Source organism: Mesoplodon bidens (assembly GCF_964165515.1).
Source record: "Mesoplodon bidens genome assembly, chromosome: 13".
In the NCBI taxonomy this organism is placed as follows: Eukaryota; Metazoa; Chordata; class Mammalia; order Artiodactyla; family Ziphiidae; genus Mesoplodon; species Mesoplodon bidens.
Genome location: NC_138169.1, coordinates 59,049,271 through 59,061,901, shown reverse-complemented (window position 1 = coordinate 59,061,901; position 12,631 = coordinate 59,049,271).

Here is a 12,631-nt window from a genome sequence, read left to right as displayed (position 1 = left end):
AGATCACATCTTGGGTCACAAATCAAGCCTCAGTAAATTTAAGAAAATTGAAATTGTATCAAGCATCTTTTCAACCACAATGCTATGAGATTAGAAATCAACTATAGGAAACCAAAAAAAAAAAAGCTGTAAAAAACACAAACACATGGAGTCTAAGCAATATGTTACTAAACAACCAATGGATCAAAGAAGAAGTCTAAAAATACCTAGAGAAAAATGTCAATGAAAACACAATGATCCAAAACCTATGGGACGTAGCAAAAGCAGTTCCAAGAAGGAAGTTATAGCAAAACAGTCTTACCTCAGGAAACAAGAAAAATCTCAAATAAACAACCTAACCTTAAAACCAAACCAACTAGAGGAAGAAGAACAAACAAAACCCAAAGCTAGTGGAAGGAAAGGAACTTAAAAACCAGAGCAAAAATAAATGAAATAGAAACGAAGAAAACAATAGCAAAGATCAGTGAAATTAGAAGCTGGTTCTTGAAAAGATAAAAAAAAAAATGACAAACCTTTAGCCAGACTCAAGAAAAAAAGGGAGAGGACTCAAATCAATAAAATTAGAAATGAAAAAGGAGAAGTTACAATGGACACCAAAGGATCACAGTAAATGTAACAAAATTAAAATCATATGAAGCGTCTTTTCTGACCATAACACTCTGAGATTGGAAATCATTACAGGAAACCAAAAAAAAGGACACCACAGACATGCAAATGATCATCAGAGACTACTATAAGCAACAATACAACAATAAAATGGACAACTTAGAAGAAGTGAACAAATTCCTAGAAAGGTACAACCTTCCAAGACTGAACCAGGAAGAAACAGAAAATATAAACAGACCAATCGCAAATACTAAAATTGAAATTGTGATATAAAAAACTACCAAAAAACAAAACTCCAGGACCAGATGGCTTCACAGGTGAATTCTATCAAACACTTAGAGAAGAGGTAACACCTATCCTTCTCAAACTCTTCCAAAAAAATTGCAAAGGAAGGGACACTCCCAAGATCATTCAACAACACAACCAACACCCTGGTACCTAAACCAGACAAAGATGTCACAAAAAAAGAATATTACAGGCCAATATCACTGATGAACATAAATGTGAAAATCCTCAACAAAATACCAGCAATCTTAATCTAACAACACATTATAAGAGTCATACCATGATGAAGTGGGATTTATCCCAGGGACAAAAGGATTTTTCAATATTCATAAATCAATCAATGTGATACACCATATTAGCAAACTGAAGAATAAAAACCATCTGATCATCCCAATAGATGCAGAAAAAGCTTTTGACAGGATTCAACACCCAATTATGATAAAAATTCTCCAGAAAGTGGGCATAGAAGGAACCTACCTCAACATAATAAAGGCCACATATGAAAAACCCACAGCAAACATCATTCCCCACAGTGAAAAACTGAAAGCATATCCTCTAAGATCAGGAACAAGACAAGGATGTCCACTCTCACCACTTTTATTCAACATAGTTTTGGAAGTCCTAACCATGACAATCAGAGTTGGAAAATAAATAAAATGAATCCAGATTGGAAAAAATAGGTAAAACTGTCACTGTTTGCAGATTACATGATACCATATGCAGAAAGTCCTAAACATGTTACCAGAAAACTACTAGAGCTAATCAATGAATTTGGTAAAGTTGCAGGATACAAAATTAGAACAAAAAATCTCTTGCATTCCTATCCACTAAAAAGAAAGATCAGAAAAGAAATTAAGGAAAGAATCCCATTTACCATCACACCAAACAGAATAAAATACCTAGAAATAAACCTACCTAAGGAGGCAAAAGACCTGTACTTTGAAAACTATAAGATACTGATGAAGGAAATAAAAGGTGACACAAACAGATGGAGCAGTATACCATGTTCTTGGATTGGAAGAATCAATATTGCCAAAATTACTATACTACCCAAAGTAATCTACAGATTTAATTCAATCTCTATCAAATTACCAATAGTAGTTTTCACAGAATTAGAACAAAATATTTTACAATTTGCATGGAGACACAAAAGACCCTGAAGAGCTAAGGCTATCCTGAGAAAGAAAAACGGAGATAGAGGAATCAGGCTCCCTGACTTCAGATTATACTACAAAGCTACAGTCATCAAAAGAGTACAGTACTTGCACAAGCACAGAGATATAGATCAATGAAACAGGAAAGCCCAGAGGAAAATCCCATGCACCTATGGTCAATTAATCTACAACAAAGAGGCAAGACTATACAATGGAGAAAAGACAGTATTTTCAATAAGCAGTGTAGGGAAAAATGGACAGCTACATGTAAAAGAATGAAATTAGAATTCTCCCTAACAACATACACAAAAATAAAGTAAAAATGGATTAAAGACCTAAATTTAAGACCGACACTATGAAACTCTTAGAAGAAAACATAGGCAGAACACTGTCTGAAATAAATTGCAGCAAGAAGTTTTTTGATCCACCTCCTAGAGTAATGAAAACAAAACCAAATATAAACAAATGGGACCTCATTAAACTTAAAAGCTTTTGCAAAGCAAAGGAAACCATAAGCAAAATTAAAAGACAACCCACAGAAAGGGAGAGAATATTTGCAATTGAAGCAACCAACATGGGATTAAACTCCAAAATATACAAATGGCACATGCAGCTCAATATCAAAAAAAAAAACAACCCAATCAAAAAGTGGGTGGAAGATCTAAATAGACATTTCTCCAAAGAAGACATTCAGATGTCCATGAAGCACATGAAAAGATGTTCAACATCACTCATTATTAGAGAAATGCAAATCAAAACTACAATGAGGTATGACCTCACACTGGTCAGAATGGCCTTCACCAAATAATCTACAAACAATACACACTGGAGAGGATGTGGAGAAAAGAGAACCCTCCTACACTCTTGGTAGGAACGTAAATTGGTACAGCCACTATGGAGAACAGTATGGAAGTTCCTTAAAAAACTAAAAATAGAGCTATTATATGATTCAGTAATCCCACTCCTGGACATATATCCAGAGAAAACCATAATTCAAAAAGATACATGCAAAAAGAAATGATACATGCACCCTAATGTCCACTGCAGCACTATTTACAATAGCCAGGTCATGGAAGCAACCTAAGTGTCCATTGACAGATGAATGGATAAAGAAGATGTGGTATATATACACAATGGAATATGACTCAGCCATAAAAAATAACAAAATAATTCCATTTGCAGCAACATGGATGGACCTAGAAATTGTCATACTGAGTTAAGTAAGTCAGACCAAGAAAGACAAATATCATATGATATCACTTATATGTGGAATCTTTAAAAAAGGTACCAAAAAACTTACTTATAAAGCACAAATACAGTCAGAGTTGTAGAAAACAAACTTATGGTTACCAAGGGGGGAAGGGGGGAGGCATAAATTGGGAAACTGGGATTGAAATATTCACAGTACTATATATAAAATAGAAAGCTAATAAAACTTACTGTATAGCACAGGAAACTCTACTCAGTACTCTTTTATGACCTACATGGGAAATGAATCTAAAAAAAAACAGTGGATATATGTATATGTATAACTGATTCACTTTGCTGTACAGCAGAAACTAATTCAACATTGTAAATCAACTATACTCCAATAAAGTTAATTAAAAATTAAAAAATAAAGCTATAAAGAAAATCAAGGAGGAGTCTCTAGATGTGTTTGCCAAACTCCATGAAGACTCTATTATACTACTACTTTTAGTAACTCCCCCTATTACCTTGACTTTATAAAGAATTTTATCATTTCTGTTTGGGAGCATTCCAGGTTGGTAGCCACCTCATGTTACTCAAGGTAATCAGCAGGATGTTACATGTCCTCCGTGGGAAAAATTTCATGCTATGGCATCTTATGAGGTTGTCCTTGACCCTCAGCTCAATGCATTTTAGAAAATGTAACTGTTGAGTGTTGGTGGACAAGTATAAGATCTATCTACCATTTTCACCTGAGTTTAACTGTGAGCCAAGATAATTTTAGACATTCATTTATTTATTCATTCAAAAAATAAATGTTTCTCACCTATTCATGCTATTATTCAGCAAATATCCATGGTCCATTCATGAGACAACAAAAGTTTTCAGTTAAGAGAGACAGAATAATAAGAAGTAACTAGCACAATGGAAAGTGTCTGGCTTTGGAGTCCTATGACCTGACCAATTTGATTCCTTGTTAGATCTGTAACCCTGATCAAGTTAATGCGTGGATCTTAAAACATTTTTGTTAAAATGTTTTTTAAAGGAATTTTGAAAGATTAAGTACCCAACTTGCATAATTCTAGGTTGATATCTAAAAACCTCATCTTAAATTTAAATCATTTTAAAGTATATAATTCTCAGCTTACTTTAAGTAATAATCATTTAAATAAAAATGTTACATTTTTTTATAAATATGTCCATTGGGATATAAAAGGCATAATAATTTGATACTCACTATTGTCCTTTTAAAAACTATATGCACAAGTTCTTTAATAGTGTAAAAAGTGTCCTTGTTCCTATTCTTCCTGGAAATTGTATAGTCATTACATTTTTTTTCCATAGAAGTTCATCCTAATGTACTATATCTTTATATTAAAAAATGATTCTATAATAATTTTACTTTTTTCATAGCAGTTGGTATCATCAAACATGTTATTAATACATGTGCAAATATGTGTGCCTTTTTATTTTTTGTCTTCCTTTCCAATTCCCCACCTTCTTCTAGATTTTAAGCCCCTAGAGAGCAGGGGTTCATTTTGTGTCCCAAGGACCTAAAATAAAGTCTGGCACATAATATAAAACAGGGCTGGCACGTAATAAATAAATATTTTTGAATAGATGAATGAATGAATGAATATTAGGAAGGGGGCATAGGGAGTTCTAGTGGGGAGGAATGGGTTTCAATTTAAATTCAGAGGTGAGAGAATACTTCCCAAAGGAGGTCACGTACATAATCTTAAAGATAAAAACCAAGTGTTTATTTGGGGGAAGAGAATTCCAGCAAAAGAAACAGCACCAGGAAAGACAATTCCGTGGGAAGGATCATGGTTGGAAAAGTTCAGAAAACTCACAGAAAGCCAGCATGAATGAAGCAGAATGACTAAATAGAAGGCAGAATAAGAAGAGAGAAAAGAACCAGATCTTAAATGGATAAAGAACTAATATGATGATGGTAAGGACAATGAGATGAAGAAAGAAGTTTTGTAGAATGCTTAATCTAGATGCAGTTTTAAGTTGTCTTTCCTTCTTTCTCTCATTTTGCAGACAAGAAAACTGACACAGAAAGTTTAAATGATTTTGTCAAGGTACTACAACAAACCAAGAGAAAAATGGGAAAAAATCTTAGTGACTAGACTCCCATCATATATTTCCTAGTCCACTGACAGACTGTCAAGTTCCAAAGGAACAGCAAAGACTTGCTAACATCTTATCTCTGTGTAATTAAATTATAGCATTCTACAAAGTGTTTCAGTTTAGTCCTTTCCATAAATATCATATTCTTTTGTAAGGGGAGTACTAATGAAGTAGTCTGATTTTATGCAGTATTGTAATATTTTAAAATAATTTGTAGTAGAAAGTTACTCTTTTCTTTCCACAATTTTCCTTTTCCATAACTGACAGTCTCTGCCTCTGGGCAAATACCACTGACATTCCAATGATGGTGATATATAATATTGTCAGATTTTTCATATAAGTAAATATGACATTTTAATACTAAATTATGTAAAACAAGAAGCAGTTGATTTTAAATTTAACTTTAAAATGAAATAGTAAATTAATGGAATATCTGAATAAAAAATAGAAATTTAAATAAAAAACATATGCATGAAAAATTAGTCCAAGTAAAATGAATTTGTTTTTTTAAAAATGATTGTATTTAATCTCTCACCACTACTTTTGCATGAACACTGAAGTTGCAACTGATCATTATTTACTGTATACATTTAATGAATATTTTATAAAGTTCAGGCAAGCACGACATTTACATAATATATGTTAAAGCTATGGCCAATAATAAAGGAAAAGTGTCTTTGTTATAAAATCCATCAGGTACTATCTGATGCTGTCTACAGCTTAGTATTAAGTAAGTACCCATTTCTATAGGCAAAAAAAAAAATCTTATTTGCCAACAATGGTCATCCACTAATAATTTTAGAAATCAAATAGACCAAGGCTGCATTTACCAAATACTCTTTATTTTCATCCCTAATTGCTTTTTATTAAGATTACAGAGGGTGACTCAACTTTTCTGATCTTTAAAAGCCTTCTGTACTTCTATGCACTCTGCAATTTTTTGTACCTATAAAGCCAGTGAAAGACAAACTGACATAAGGAGAAACATTTATGTGCATGGAGTGTGACAAGTCCCCTGTCACTATTTTTTTTTGGACCTTTTAATAATGGTCACAGAGTTGACCTGAAAAACAAAATACGCATCATTTCAGACATACTTTTAGCTGGAGAACTAATTTTTAAATCTATAAATTATATATAGATTTCCACCATGTAGATTGCTGAAACCTACAAAAATTTAATTTAGTTTCTTGTAATAATTCCTTGAGTTATTCAGTAAAAATTAAAAGATACTTTATTTAGAAAAAACTTAGAAGTGTCCTTCATGGGTATTAGTAAGGAAAGAGTAACAGTAAGACTGAAAATAAATCAACAGAAATAGACAAACTACTAGCTAATTTAAACAAATAAAAAATGGAGACAGCAAACAAAAAAATTATAAGGAGGAAATGATTACTGATACAATAGAAATTTAAAACATTATCAAATAAGTTTACGTACCTCTTTGAAAATAACATTGAAAACCTATGTGGATAAGTTCTCAGGATAATACAGTTTCCTAAAATTGTCCCTTGTAGAGTTAGAAAACTTAAACAGACAAATATACACAAAATAAATAGAGAAAAGTTTTCAAGGAAATACTTCTATTAAAAAGGCAAAAAGTCCAGCTGGTTTCAGAGGAGATTCTACCAAACATTTAAAGACCACATAGTTCCAATGCTTTATAAATTATTTCAGAGCATAGAAAATAAATAAAAATCTCCTAAATTATTTTATAATGGAAGCACAGGATTTACGTCTAATTCTGATAAAGATAACCCAGAAAGGAAAGCTGTAGGGAAATATTACTTATGGATAATAATTTGAAAATCTTAAATAATTTATTAGCATGTTCCAATAACTTAAAAAAAAAGACATCATAACCAAATAGATTTCAATATTGAAATGCAAGCTTGGTTTAATATTCAGATACCTATTTCTATAGACATAATAATAATTATTAATAAATTTATAAATTAATTACTAATAAATCACCATACTAATGGTTCTCAGCAGAAAAAGTTGATAATTATCTCCATTATACTGAAAACTTCTTTTAAATAATATGACTTTTATTCTTTTTTAAAGATTTCAAGAAAGCACAAATGAATGACTATATCATAAGGTAATGAAATAGGTAAATATATTACAATGTTAAAGCCAGAATCTTACTGTGAAAAACAAAAATGTTATTCCCACTAAGGTCAAGAAAAAAATAAAACGTGATCACTATCTGCATTATTATTTAATACTTTCATGAAGATTGTCCTCAATGAATATACACAAGATTAATTAGTTATGAAAATAAAAATTGGTAACCATTTCAATTTGTAGATGGATGTTAGAAACTCCTAAAATATCTTGATAATATAACTCAAATAATAAAATACTTTAGCAAGATAGAATATTTTAAATGTAACATATAAAAATCAATAGCCTTCATAAAAACAAATGATAGGTACCCTAATGGTTCACTTTGATACAGAGATTCTATGGCCCAATACCAGTATTTACCTGATTCATACACAAAATTCTATTTAAATCAAGGGGTCTAAGATACTTTATGAGATACAACAAATTCTTGTGCTTATTTCCCATCATCCCATTGCTTCCTGAAAATTTTTATTGCTGGCTAATATCCATGTCCTCCTGCTGAATTTAGCAATACAGTCTCTGAGACAAGCATTGCTACATGTACATTGGTAATGATTTTGACTGTGAGTGAAACTCTGAACACAATAAATCCATCTGTATATCATCCAGTGGTTCAGCACTTTGTAAAACATTTTTTAACTATTTCAAATACATATATACAAAAAGAATCTCCCATTGTTGAAAAACTACAACTTCTGGTAAGCCCTCCAAAATTCTGACTCTGTTGACTTAGCAGGTTTTCTGAAGTGTATGGAAAAGTTATCCTGGACTGAATGTGAAATTGCCCTTCTTCAAAATTTTCCAAAATGATTCTTGTTATCTTTTAAAGAACAGCAGAGACACAGCCAGGGTAACTTCTAGAATAATATTTGTGAAATTTATTTCTAGTACTATCTTGCCTTGCTTGTCTATATCTTTCCTGAATGTATTAAATATAAACTGGTCATGCTTCCAGGTGGGTTTTGTCAAGTTGATCGATTGAACTGGTTTAGAGTTAAGTGTTATGAACTTTGTCTACAACTCCTCAAGGTAATATTTTATTAAAAAATATATATATATGGACTTCCCTGGTGGTCCAGTGGTTAAGACTCCATGCTTCCACTACAAACAACTTTCAAAAGTTGTTTGTTTATCATATTATCTTTGCAAAGGGAAATAACTCTTAGATGTCCCATGAGGCATTCACTTTGTAAAACAGAAAATAAATTTTGCAAATCAGTCTTTCTAAAATAATCTTTTAAAGTTCTGGAACAAAGCTCAGCTGGCCCTCTCTTCTTTAGTTCTGTCTCAGTAGTAAGTCAGAGGCTTAGAGAATTGAAGGGCTTTTACAATTATACAGTAAGCAGCAGGTTTCCAATAAAGCACAAATTCCATCATCTAACTATATGTTGGGTTTCTTATAAATAAGTGTAATAGGTAAATCTTTGACTGATTCATTTATTACTGATACTAGGCCTGGGAATCTCAAATCTAGTATAAAATATATATCAGTTCTTAATATATATATATATTTTTTTTTCTTTAAGTTTCTTCCAAACTTCCTCAGCCTTCAAAATTATTTCCTAAATATATAGTAATTCACTTAGCCCATAATTATACACATTGTTTTCCAATTCTTCTTGGGAGCTTCCATGACTATCACATATTGGCACCTGGTAGATGAGGAGTTTAAATGTATTGATTGAAAGGTATGGCATTGCAACAGGCCCCATGGTGTACTAATTAGCACTCTGGACTCAATGGTATGATATTTGAGTGGAGATATGGAGTATTATTAACATCGTTAAAGAGAAGCAAACCTGGACAGTAGTTAAAAAAGTAAAAATAGATTGTATTCAGGGATTATTGCAATAGGAGAGAAAACTCAGTACACAATTGGGCTCAATTTCAAATACAGCAAGGACAATTAGGAATTTACAGTCAAGGAGCAAGGTGGGGGTGAGTGGATGGAAAAATTGCTAAAAGTGTAGAGTGGATTTATTTTTTGAATTTTATTTTATTTAGTTTTTATACAGCACGTTCTTATTAGTTATCCATTTTACACATATTAGTGTATATATGTCAGTCCCAATCTCCCAATTCATCACCCCACAACCACCCCCACCCTCACCACCCCTGCCACTTTCCCCCCATGGTTTGTTCTCTACATATGTGTCTCAATTTCTGCCCTGCAAACTGTTTCATCTGTACTGTTTTTCTAGGTTGCACATATGCGTTAATATATGATGCTTGTTTTTAAATTTCTGACTTATTTCACTGTGTATGACAGTCTCTAGATTCATCCACGTCACTACAAGTGACCCAGTTTCGTTCCTTTTTAGGGGTGAGTAATATTCCATTGTATATATGTACCACATCTTTATGCATTCATTTGTCAATGGGCTTTTAGGTGGCTTCCATCCTGGCTACTGCAAATAGTGCTGCAATGAAAATTGTGGTACATGACTCTTTTTGAATTATGGTTTTCTCTGGGTATATGCCAAATAGTGGGATTGCTGGGTCATATGATAATTCTATTTTTAGTTTTTTAAGGAACCTCCATACTATTCTCCATGGTGGCTGTATCAATTTACATTCCCACCAACAGTGCAAGAACATTCCCTTTTCTCCACACCCTCTACAGCATTTGTTGTTTGTAGATTTTCTGATGATGCCCATTCTAACTGGTGTCAGGTGGTACCTCATTGTAATTTTGGTTTGCATATCTCTAGTAATTAGTGATGCTGAGCAGCTTTTCATGTGCTTCCTAGTCATCACTATGTCTTCTTTGGAGAAATGTCTATTTAGGTCTTCCACCCATTTTTGGATTTTTTTTTTCTTAATACTGAGCTGCATTAGCTTTTGATATATTTTGGTGATTAATCTTTGGCTGTTGATTTATTTGCAAATGTTTTCTTCCATTCTGAGGGTAGTCTTTTCATGTTGTTTATGGTTTCCTTTGCTGTGCAAAAGCTTTTAAGTTTCATTAGGTCCCATTTGTTTATTTTTGGTTTTATTTCCATTACTCTAGGAGGCGGATCAAAAAAGATCTTGCTATGATTTATATCAAAGAGTGTTCTTCCTATGTTTTCCTCTAGGTGTTTTACAATGTCCGGCCTTACATTTAGTTCTTTCATCAGTTATGAGTTTATTTATTTGTTTGTTTGTTTGTTTTAATTTTTATTAGTTTTTTATTTTTTATTAGTTTCTGCTTTATAACAAAGTGAATCAGTCATACATATACATTATGAGTTTATTTTTGTGTATGGTGTTAGGGAGTTTTCTAATCTCATTCTTTTACATGTAGCTGTCCAGTTTTCCCAGCAAGACTTATTGAAGTGACTCTCTTTTCTCCACTGTATATCCTTGCATCCTTTGTCATAGATTAGTTGACCATAGGTGAGTGGGTTTACCTCTGGCCTTTCTATCCTGTTCCATTGATCTATATTTCTGTTTTTGTGCCAGTACCATATTGTGTTGATTACTGTAGCTTTGTAGCATAGTCTGAAGTCAGGGAGTTGGCTTCCTCCAGCTCCGTTTTTTTCCCCTCACACTGCTTTGGCTATTTGGGGTCCTTTGTGTCTCCATACAAATTTTAAAATATTTTCTTCTAGTTCTGTAAAAAATGCCATTGGTAATTTGATAGGGATTACATTAAATCTGTAGGCTGCTTCGGGTAGTATAGTCATTTTCACAGGATTGATTCTTCCAATCCAAGAACATGGTATATCTCTCCATCTGTTTGTATCATCTTTAATTTCTTTCATCAGTGTCTTATAGTTTTCTGCATACAGGTCTTTTTTCTCCCTAGGTAGGTTTATTCCTGAGTATTTTAAACTTTTTGTTTCTATGGGAAATAGGAGTGCTTCCTTAATTTCTCTTTCAGATTTTCATCATTAGTGTATAGGAATGTAAGAGGTTTCTGGGCATTAATTTTATATCCTACAACTTTACCAAATTCATTGATTAGCTCTAGTAGTTTTCTGGTGGCATCTATCTTTAGCATTCTCTATGTAAAATGTCATGTCAGCTACAAACAGTGACAGTTTTAATTCTTATTTTCCAGTTTGTATTACTTTTATTTCTTTTTCTTCTCTGATTGCCGTGGCTAGGACTTCCAAAACTATGTTGAATAACAGTGATGAGAGTGAACATCCTTGTCTTGTTTCTGATCTTAGAGGAAATGATTTCAGCTTTCACCATTGAGAATGATGTTTGCTGTGGGTTTGTTATATATGGCCTTTATTATTTTGAGGTAGGTTCCATCTATGCCCACTTTCTGGAGAGTTTTTATCATAAATAGGTGTTGAATTTTGTCAAAAGCTTTTTCTGCATCTATTGAGATGATCATATGGTTTTTCTTCTTCCATTTGTTACTGTGATGTATCACATTGATTGATTTACATATATTGAAAATCCTTGCATCCCCGGAATAAATCCCACTTGATCATGGTGTATGATCCTTTCAGTGTGTTGTTGGATTCTGTTTGTTGGTATTTTGTTGAGGATTTTTGCATCTATATTCATCAGTGATGTTGGTCTGTAATTTTTTTTTCTTTTGTAGTATCTTTGTCTGGTTTTGGTATCAGGGTGATGGTGGCCTCATAGAATGAGTTTGGGGGTGTTCCTTCCCCTGCAAGTCTTTGGAAGAGTTTGAGAAGGATGGGTGCTAACTCTTCTCTAAATGTTTGATAGAATTCACCTGTGATGTCATCTGGTCCTGGACTCTTGTTTGTTGGAAGATTTTTAATCACAGTTTCAATTTCATTACTTGTGATTGGTCTGTTCATATTTTCTATTTCTTCCTGATTCAGTCTTGGGAGGCTATATCTTTCTAAAAATTTGTCCATTTCTTCCAGGTTGTCTATTTTATTGGCATGAAGTGGCTTGTAGTCTCTTAGGATGCTTTGTATTTCTGTGGTGTCTCTTGGACTTCTCCTTTTTCATTTCATATTTTATTGATTTGAGTCCTCTGCCTCTTTTTCTTGATGAGTCTGGACAATGGTTTATGAATTTTGTTTATCTTCTCAAAGAACCAGCTTTTAGTTTTATTGAGCTTTGTTATTGTTTTCTTTGTTTCTATTTCATTTATTTCTGCTCTGATCTTTATGATTACTTTCCTTCTTCAAACTTTGGGTTTTGTTTGTTCT